Source organism: Sceloporus occidentalis, unplaced genomic scaffold (assembly GCF_023333645.1).
Source record: "Sceloporus occidentalis isolate IW3139 unplaced genomic scaffold, rSceOcc1.0.p SCAF_2, whole genome shotgun sequence".
NCBI lineage: Eukaryota > Metazoa > Chordata > Lepidosauria > Squamata > Phrynosomatidae > Sceloporus > Sceloporus occidentalis.
Window position 1 is genome coordinate 260,209,773 of NW_028316982.1, and position 10,887 is coordinate 260,220,659.

The following is a 10,887-nucleotide window of genomic DNA, read 5'->3' on the forward strand; positions in this document are numbered from 1 at the left end:
CTGCTTTATATGCAGATGCTGAGTGCCACCTAGCTTGGCCATAGGAAGCTGAAGGTGAAAAAAATCTCCCATCTGGAGAGATGGCTCTATAGCAAGGGTGAGGGAGAGATATGAAATCTGCAGCAAGGCATAGAACTACAAAGCTGACAAAGAGGAGGAGCTGAGTGACCCTTTTCAACTCTAATCATATGGTCTGTAAATATATGCTTATAGAAGTCTTTGACACAATAAAACAGGGAAGGAGCCCTGGTGGCGCAGTGGTTAAATGCCTGTACTGCAGCCACTCACTCAAAACCACAAGGTTGCAAGTTCAATACCAGCAAAAGGACTCAAGCTCGACTCAGGCTTGCATCTTTCCGAGGTCACTAAAATGAATACCCAGATTGTTGGGGGCAATTAGCTTACACTTTGTAAACCACTTAGGGAGTGCTTAAGCACACTGATAAGTGGTATAGAACTGTACTTGCTATTGCTATTCTTCCAGTTCGCCTTTTAAGGTGGCTTTAGCAAGTCTGCACACCCCAGATCTAAACACAGAGGAAAACCCATTCACATCTTAACAATTAGCACCTTTTCTAGCTTTAGTGTATAGCAATGTAAAATAGAACTGTGGTATATCTTTTAAGCTGTGGGCAAGAAATGGTTTCTGAGGGTTGACTTAGGGTGGCCCTAAGTCAGAAATGACTTGAAGTTACACAAAAACATGATAGATAGATAGATAGATAGATAGATAGATAGATAGATAGATAGATAGATGATATGATAGTCCTGTTTAAATATTTGAAGGGATGTCATATTGAGGAGGGAGCAAGCTTGTTTTCTGCTGCTCCAGAGACTAGGACCCAGAGCAATGGATGCAAGCTGCAGGAAAAGAGATTCCAGCTCAACATTAGGAGGAACTTCCTGACAGTAAGGGCTGTTCGACAGTGGAACACATTCCCTCGGAGTGTAGTGGAGTCTCCCTCCTTGGAGGTCTTCAAACGGAGGCTGGATGGCCATCTGTCAGGGATGCTTTGATCTAGATTTCCAGTATGGCAGGGGGTTGGACTGGATGGCCCTTGCGGTCTCTTCCAACTCTATGATTCTATGATAGACGATAGATAGAGTTTCATCTCCTGGTCAAAGTATGATACTCTCACTTTTGGTCATTTTGGCTTTGAGGGAGAGCTTGATCTGCTTTAGGACCTATATATTGGTCATTTTGGCAGTCCATGGTGTCCATAGAACTCTCCTTCCTTACCATATTTCAAGTGAGTTGATTCTCTCAGTGCCTCCAAGTCACCTGTCAACTTATGATGACCCCATGAATTTTTCATTGGATTTTCACAGAGAAAGAAAACTCAAAGGTGGTTTGTCAGTTCCTTCCTCTGAAATATAGCCTAGAGCATGTGATATTCACTGGCACTTTCCCACTGACTTTCTACTAGTTCAAAAATCTATCAGTATCCTCCTGCTGCAGATGCTGAGGACCTTCTCATAATGTAGAGATGTGTAATTGTGGCCCTCCAAATATGGTTGTACAGCAACTTCACTCACACCTAGACAGTAAAGCCAAGGAAATGAGAAATAATGGGAGTTACAGTCCAGACACATTTGGAGGGCCACATATAATCTAGACAGAGGTTACAAAAGGTTAAGATGTCTTCTAGACATGGCAGTGTATTGTAAAATTTGTATTCATTCTATTTCCATCCACCCTAGAGCAGATTATTTATGACAATGGTGCATTATGATAGCTTTCCAACTGCTCACGCTGATGTATTCCTTTTGTCAGACAAGAAGACGTAACAGTAATTTTGTTAACTACAGAATGAAATATGCGCATGAATTGGACTCTTTGCAGCTGGGAAAGGCTTCTGCTTCCATGAAATCTGGAACCAATTTTACATAGGTAATTAGAAGCTGGTTTATAAGAGGAGTCTTTTTTTCTTTAAAGGTATGCTTGTTTTTCTCAAAATTTCAGGAATTAAGTTACTGAAGAAGAAGAAAACGTGACATGTGTAATAAAATAAGACAGAGGGAAAGTTCTTCCTCCAACACAAGTCCAGAGAACTGTCACCTGCAGAATATACTCTAATATTAAAAAAAAAAAAAAGGGGGGGGGAGTAACACAGTTGGCTGTAAGTGGGTTTTGCAGTTAATTGCCATTAAGTGGTCTTCAACTTATGATGACCCTATAAATGAGAGACCTCCAAGACACACTGTGATTAATAGCCTTGCTCAGGTTCTGCAAACTCAGGGCTGTGGCTTCTTTAATTGAATCAATTCACCTAGAATCAAAGGATCACCCTAATTTCACATCTTCCCTCATTTGCTAGGAATGGGGTGCAATTCATACTCCCAAATTATGCATGCACTTAAAAAAATACAATGGATTGTGTAAAAATTTTAAAAAAATATGTTGATATAGAAAATATGTACAAAAATTAATATATTAGAAAATGTGTACAAATGAAGTGCATGGGTGACACAAAATGCTTGCCAGAATGCACTCAGATTTCTAAGTCGGGGGGGGGGGGGAATCAGGGACTTAAATCCTACTGTTAGATTTGATCCACTGAATCAGTTGGATTTACCTATGTGTTAGCTCACTGTCCAACAATTGATTTAATAGATTTGGGACTAACCAATAAGGTGTAGGTTGAGACTAACCAATAGGATGCAGGTCACCATTTCTTGACTTGATAACCCTATGTATTAGCATCCATCCAACCAACTAGTTGGGACTAACCAATAGGATATAAGTCAGCATTTCATTACTTGATAACCCCACGTATTAGCATCCATCCAACCAACTATTTGGGACTAACCAATAGGATGTAGGTCAGTGTTTCATTACTTGATAACCCTACGTATTAGCATCCATCTTCACCTTTTATTTTTAGTTCAATTTGTTCACTTTTTGACTATGTTTGTTATATTAACCTATTTGTTACCTGTTATATTTGTAATATTTCATGAAAAATGAATATATATATGGGTCTGGTACTAGGGCCTCAAAATTATATTTATGTTCCGTGTGGATGTGTCTATCTGGTTGTGCAATAATATGTTACCAAATCCTCCTTATCAGTTCTTAAATAATAATTCAGGCCTTGTCTGCACTGGCCAGATTATCCCAGGAATAGCCCAAGTTTCCTGGTCCTGAAGCTGGTCTGATTTCCCCATCACCTGGCCCCCTGTTTCTGTGCCAGGGCAGCTGTCTGCAAGGGTGTCCTGCTGAGCTTGTTGGCATGTCATCATGGTGGTGGTCACTGATTTCTGAGATTAAAATGAGACACCTTGCAACAGTCACATGGCTAGGCACCTTATTTTGACTTCAGAATGAGTAACACTCAGCAGTGACAAAGATGCCAGGCAGCTCAGCAGGATGCCCTTGCAGACAGCTTCCTTGGTGCAGGAAAGGAAGGCTTCAGATCTTCCCAGAAAATCCAGAGTAACCGATAAAATACACTTTAAGGCTGCTATACCCTGGTTCTGAACATGTCAGACATCCTCCAGACTGCTCACACCAGAACCGGGGATTGGACGTGCCTTGTTCGAAAGGATGACACCAAAATGAGAGGACTACAGGCCTTCTGAGAAATGTCAACAAGTTGTTATAGAAAATAGTGCTGTAGAAAATTAAGAATGGTAAAGATTTATTGTATGACAAATGACATAAACATTTAGCCTTATGCTCATTCCACATAAATTACACGGTAACATTTCAATTTCAAAGAAACTTCCCCAAACTCTTTCCATGATCTCATCTCCCCAAAACAGCTCTCCTCCGTTCCCTTCTTCTTACCTGGCCCAATATGACTCTACTTTTAGCTGGATCTATTTAACCATTTCACATGCCAGCCTTTAGTTTATATCCTTTCCCTGCTATCCAAGCATTCTGAAGGCTGTGGTTGATGGCTTTTTGTTTCACATCTATTAACAGTACTGAACTTGGTCCTGCCATAGCTGGAGTTCTATATTACTTTATTATTATGGCTAGAAACTTGTTTGTCAGTGTCAGTTAGTATAGGCCCACTGGATCAGTTGTTGAATGGTGAGTCAAATTTTGCTGATGCTGTTGTGTGTCTTCAAGTTTTTTTCCCCAACACACGGCTAACCTCTTGGGAAGTTTCTTCAGAGAGGATTTACCATTGTCATCCTCTGAGACTGAGAAAGTATGACTTACCCAAGGTCACTCAGTGGGTTTCATGGCCCAGAGAGGAATTGAACCTGGTCTCCAGATTCGGAATCCAGTACTGAAACCACTACACCATGATGGCTCTCTCGTCAAATTTAGGTAATTCCAATTGATCCAATTAATCTATTCTAGTTGGCACTAATAGGATTTAGACCATCTTTTATAAAAAATAGCATGCATGTTTTAAAACACGAACAGCCAAAACACTTTAATGGTACAAATACGCAGGGGGAAAGTTGTATAAATTAGGTAAATTATGCAAATGACGTGCAGATGGTATGCATCTGTTACGTCATAATGGTGGCACCCGTGTACAGAGGACACTGTCATTATTGTGCCACTGGTATGTTTTAGCGTTAGGGACCACGCAGTTGCCGTGTGGTCCCTAACACTAAAATCAGTGCCAGCATGACACTTTTGCGTATTCTGTACCGGGCCTTTAATAAAAAAAAAAACACACACAATGTCTTGCAACCTGATATGAAACAAGGCTGAAAAGAAAACACAGGTAGAATTGGGAGAAATTCTATGAAAGTGAGACTGAGAGATTTCCACATCTCCAAGACAGACACAACAAAAACAGCTACCTGAGTAACAGGACATCATCAGCCGCCTGCCTATAAGGATTTCTGAAGTTTAGATCTCAGCACATGCAAAGCTGAATGTTAGATGGGATGCCATAAATCCTCTGGCTTCAGATAAGATGAGAGTTATGATCTCTGCAGAACTCTGGCTGTTGTAACCAAAGAGGCCCCTCTCTCTGTTTCTTTTCATTGTCATAAAACTGCTAAATTCTGAACAGAGGCCTCTTGTGCCTATAATTCCTTGCAAATTATGAGCTCTTAAAACTCATTTTGATTCAATATTCTCAGGTCCCCTTTATGTGTATCTTCAGCTGGCGCCCTTATTCTTGCCCTACAAATCGGTTTTTACACGCTTTCCAGAGAGCAGAGATGACAAGGGGGGAATCCCCCCAACTCCTTTGGGAGGTCATTCCCACAGCCTTGAGCCATTACTCTACAGGCAGAATGAAGGGATTTGGAGCAGTGCCCAGCTTACAGAATTTCTCAGACAGCCCCTAGGAGAGGTGAGGCAGTCTGTGTCAGAGTTCAGAAAAGTTCCTTTTTTGGACTACAGTTCCAGAATCTTGGAGTTTCTGGTCATTGCAGTCTGAAAAAAAAAATCAAGTTCTGGTTTGTATTGAATATTGAAAGGCTTAAAAGCAAGCACTTGGACCTGGCAGTAGATACATAGCCAGATCCTTTGCTGAGCAATTGACTGAGCAGTAGCAATTTATTTTTGTAAATGACATTGTGATATGAGAAACTGGGCAGGGCCGGGGAGAAACATCCAATACTAGTTTATGGAATCCTATGTGTGTCTGATAGGGCTATGGGGAAAAGAAAACAACCCATAGGGTTAGATAGGATCAAGCAGTGATAGATTTAGAAATAGACAGGCCAGTTTGGAAAAGGGGTATGGAGGAGTTCAGAATAGGGTTTGGTGGGTACTGAAAATATGGAGGGGATTCAAAGAGAAGTGTTACTTTGCAGATTATTGTACAAAGCTCAAAAAGTGGAATAGAAACAGGATAGTTGCATCTATGGCGGAACCTTATGAGATGATGTCATGACTGACCTATAGCTGGTCTGGAAGCCACTTCTGACTGTGGCACACCTTTTCACTGACAGGCAAAGCCCCTTAATAGCTACCAATTGCATTGCTGTTCCATTAGCCAATGTGATATGTTTCCAGCTACAGTTCTGGGATTGTGCAGTCATGTGGTCTCAGTCTCTTCCTCTCTCCCTCTTCCTTCTCCCCCTTGCTAGTCTCATGCAGGCTGGTTTTCTCCTTTTTACACTTTCTTTTCTCATCCCCCCCCCCCCCAACTAAATCACATTGCCACAGTTGCTAATCTGTGCTAAAAACAAAAACAAAAGGCATGCTGGATAGAGTAATAGGGCAAGGAGGAAGGATTAAGGAGCAGAATGGGAAAGGGAGTCGACCATTGATGGCAGGCAGCGACAACCCCAGTCTTGCTATTGAAGACATGCACAATAAGCTCCCAAACTAGTGTGTATCCAGTTCCTTTCATTAATGTGATTGCAGTGAGAACAGGACTGGTGCGACAATCTCCTTTGTCTGAAATTGAGGTGTCACAGTGCACTGTGTGTGTAGAATAAGACTAAGGAAAGATGATCCTTTTATTTGCTGTGCACTAAATCTCTACTGGTTTTGTTTTCTACATCTCTGGATGTTTTAATTTAATAATTAATGTGGAAAACTGGTCACATTTCACCAGAATGAACCTACTAATCAACGCAGCCAGTTGTCCAGGAGGGTAAAAAGGCAAGGTGAATGATAGGAACCCTAGGATTAGAACTGCAGGGTCACCCTGCATAGAGGATCTATCATATATATCCTTCCAAATTCTGCAAATTAGAAACTTCACTTTTTAAATGATACTTTTCCAAATTCAACAAAGTTGTCCATAAATTCATTGCAAAAAATTGGAGGTTTTTCTTTTAAAAAGAATCCGGGAGAAAGTAATATTCACCCACCTAGGCAGTGGGTTTTGAGTGCTTGCATCTTTAAAATCTGGCTTTCAATCTCTGTATTCAAACATGCTTTGGTATGGAATTAGAGTTGATACTTGACCTCCACCCCCCAATTGTCTCCTCATCTTCAGTACTTACATAGCAGATGGAAACAGTATGAGTTTCTCTGTAATGAGTATAGGTTTGGAGATGAACTGAAATCACCTTGAGACCTGGGTCTGGAGAAAATCGGGATAGAAATAAAGATGGTGGCGATGGTGTGGGTGGCGACGACTGTAATAATGATTGACAATTTGACCAATGCAGATATTTGAGGTTTCCAACTGAGTTCCTTTTTTATAGAAGTTTTCCAAAATAACATTTTCCTCCCACAGTTTACAGAACAAAATAGAGTGGAATATATGATGCATGCCTATAATTATTATTATTATTATTAACCTTTATTTATAAAGCGCTGTAAATTTACACAGCGCTGTACATACAATCTTTTTAATTAGACGGTTCCCTGCCCTCAGGATTACAATCTGAAAAGACATGACATAAAAGGAGAAGGGAAAGGTGGTGGGGCTAGTAGGCTAATACATATAAAGTACATAGCAATACAGGAAATGGTTCGATAAAACAGGCATCAAAAGAACATTAAATAGCAAGCAACAATTATGCAATGCCTGTGAATGCTTCTCTGACCAGGATAGTCTTCAACTCTGTTTTGAAGCTGGTTAAAGAAGTGATGGCCCTTGCTTGCGGGGGAAGAAAGTTCCAGGAGTGAGGGGCAGCAAGTGAAAAGGGGTGAATCCAAGATGGGGCAGAGGAAATCCTGGGCTGGGACAGCTGACCTTCACTACCAGAACGGAGGGCCCTGGTGGGAAGGTGAGGAGAAAGAAGATCTGATAAGTAAGGAGGGGCCAGCCCATGGAGGGCTTTAAACGTGGACAGCAGGAGCTTATACTGAATACGGAAAGGGAGAGGGAGCCAGTGAAGGGATGCCAACACAGGAGAGATGTGGTCAGAGCGGTGGCCGGATGTGATAATGCGTGCAGCTGAATGCTGGACAGAGATTAAAGGACGGAGGTGAGAAAGAGGAAGCCCAGCCAGGAGGACGTTACAGTAATCAAGTCGTGAAATCACTAGGGCATGGACCAGGATCTTGGCAGTAGAGGCAGAGAGATATGGTCAGATTTTAGCAATATTGTACAAAAAGAATCGACAAGCCTTGGCTGTGGTCTGGATCTGAGGGATACATGACAGAGAAGAATCAAAGATGAAACCAAGACTGCGGGCTTGCTGGACTGGTTGAATAGAAATGTTGTCCACAGAGACAGAAAAGGAGTGTTGAAGGGTGGGCTCAGGAGGAAAGACAAGAAGCTCCATCTTGGACATGTTGAGCTTCAAACGCCGATGGCTCATCCACTACGAGACAGCTGTGAGACATGATGAAACTTGCTGTTCAAGCCTTGGAGAAAGGTCAGGGGTGGAAAGATACAACTGGGTGTCATCGGCATACAGATGGTAGGAAAAACCAAAAGAGCTGATGAGTTTACCTAAGGACAGTGTGTAGAGAGAAAACAGAAGGGGACCCAGAACAGAGCCCTGGGGAATTCCAACAGATAAGGGAACAGAGGATGAAGTCTGACCACCTGTGACCACTGCAAAAGATCTGCCTGACAAATAAGATCTAAACCAAGGTCAGAAAGTATATTAACTAGAAGAGAGTGATCAACAGTGTCAAAGGCTGCAGACAGATCAAGAAGGATGACAACAGAGTAAAGGCCATTTGCCTTGGCCAGTAAAAGATCGTTTGAGATCTTGGTGAGGGCTGTCTCTGTAGAGTGCCGTGGGCGGAAGCCAGACTGAAAGGGATCGAGAATGGAGTTGGCTTCAAGAAACTCAAGACAGCGAGAATAAACAACCCGTTCCAAAACCTTAGAAAGAAAGGGAAGAAGAGAAATCAGACGATAGCTAGACAAAGAGGAGGGGTCAAGAGAAGGTTTTTTCAGAATTGGGGAAATGAGAGCATGTTTGAAGTCCAATGGGAAGGAGCCTGTAAAGAGAGCGAGATTGAAGATATGGAGAAGCGAGGGCAGAAAAGAAGGAGCTATAGAGATTAGAAGACGAGTAGGAATTGGGTCAAGAGAACAAGTTGCAGGTTTGCAAGAGTTCAGAAGTGTAGAGAGTTTATCCAAAGAAGCAGGAGGAAACACAGAAATTATTTTAGCCAAGAGCGATAGAAGATTATGAGCAGAAGAAGAATCGGGAGGGACTATCTCAGAGTGAATAGTGGTAATCTTTGAGATGAAATAATTAGCAAAGTCATTAGGAGAGAATGATGAAGAGACAGGAGGAGAGGGAGGTTTAAGCAAAGAGTTGAAGGTGGAGAACAAGTGCTGTGGGCACCTCTCATTGGCAGAGATCAATGATTTGTAATAATTCTGTTTTGCCATAGAGAGGGCGCGTGAGAAGGAAGAAAGAACAAATTGAAATGGATAAAATCAGGCCGCTGTTTGGACTTTCTCCAAAGACGTTCAGCCACTTTAGAGCAGGACTGGAGAAACCTAACGATGGGAGTAAGCCAGGGCTGAGGCCTAGTCTTAGAGGAAGAAGTGCGTACAGACACAGGGGCAAAATGGTCAAGAGTCGAGGAAAGAGTGGAGTTAAATAAAGACATTGCTGAATCAGCAGAATCCCCGAGATTTAGGGAAGAGAGAGATGAATCCAGGGTCAGACCAAGATGGTTAGAGTCAACAGATTGAAGGTTACGAAAATGGCGTTGAACAGTATGACGAGGAGGTGGAGTATAAGTGAGAGCCTATGCTACGCAGTTCCTAGTTTGCATGGCTAGCTAAGTATTTGGGTGCCATATGTATTTATGTCATTTCCTATTTGTTGGTTTTAGCCATGCTATCCCTAATCCTGCCCCAGTCAGAGTTTTTTCATCCTCCATTTTGTAGTCTGCAGTTCCCTCTGTCTCTACAATGTTTGAAGAGCACATGGTACAGAGCCTCTCATCATGAGATGATGATAATGATAATGGTGCTGATGATTTCACATCTGTAATTTTTTTATATAAAAGAAAACCTGCTTTATTTCTCTGGTAGATTGTATTGTGTGCTTGTGTGACTGGTTGTTGTTCAGCTTCTGCTTGTGAATATAAATTGCACTGCTTGTGAGATACACTACAATCTCTCATGTTCCCCATCATGAAAACAGGAGTTTTAAAAGAATGGTATGACCTGCATGAACCAAGGACTACTGAATGGTCTAACCAGAACAAAGTGAGAACAAGATATTACCTGTGTGTCAATCTCATCATGTGAAAAATATCTATCTATCTATGTCACATCAGTCCCATAAGATACTATGGAATTAAGTTCACATTTTAAAAAGTGGTTTTGACAGAGTTTGAGAAAGTTGCCTTTTAGACAACGGATTTGATACCCACTCATCCCCAGTGACCATGGCCAACTGGCTTTGCTGGTTAGAGAATTCTGGGAATTGTAGTCCAAAAAACTTTAGATAACCATGATGAATGAAAATACTTTGTTTAAACAACGTAATTAAAGATCGTGTTTAGTTTGTAATAAAGTTTCCAAGGTCTTAAAGCTTGTTCTCCCCCTTTTATTTATGTTATCGTTTTTTCTAATTTGTTTTATTGCATGAGCTATTGTGTGAACTGTTTATTATAAGTCCACATAAAACATCATGAAATAAGTGAATAAATAAAATCAAATGTTATATATTTAAAAGAAGAAAAATTAGCGTAAGCATTCCTGCATTTCATGCATAATCAGACCAACTTTCAGCAAAATTAAAATCTAGCAGCCCCAATATGGATAAGAACTTCTATTACTGTTTTCTCCAATGATAGTAACTATTATCCTTACTTACTCTCAAATGGCATCATGTCCCAGATATACTTAACTTTTGTTTCAGAACCTGGCCCTAAATTTGCTGAGGTTATCTATGTCTGACCATTGTAGTAATTTTGCTTGCGGCAGCAAGGCAAGGCTGTCATGCGAAACTAGTTACTGCACAAACTATTTCTTAGAAGAAGGAGGAGGGGACCCAAAAGAATAATAGTAATAAATTGTGTATTCCATACAGCACAAAAACTTTACATAGAGATAAGTTAATCCAGTACACCTAATT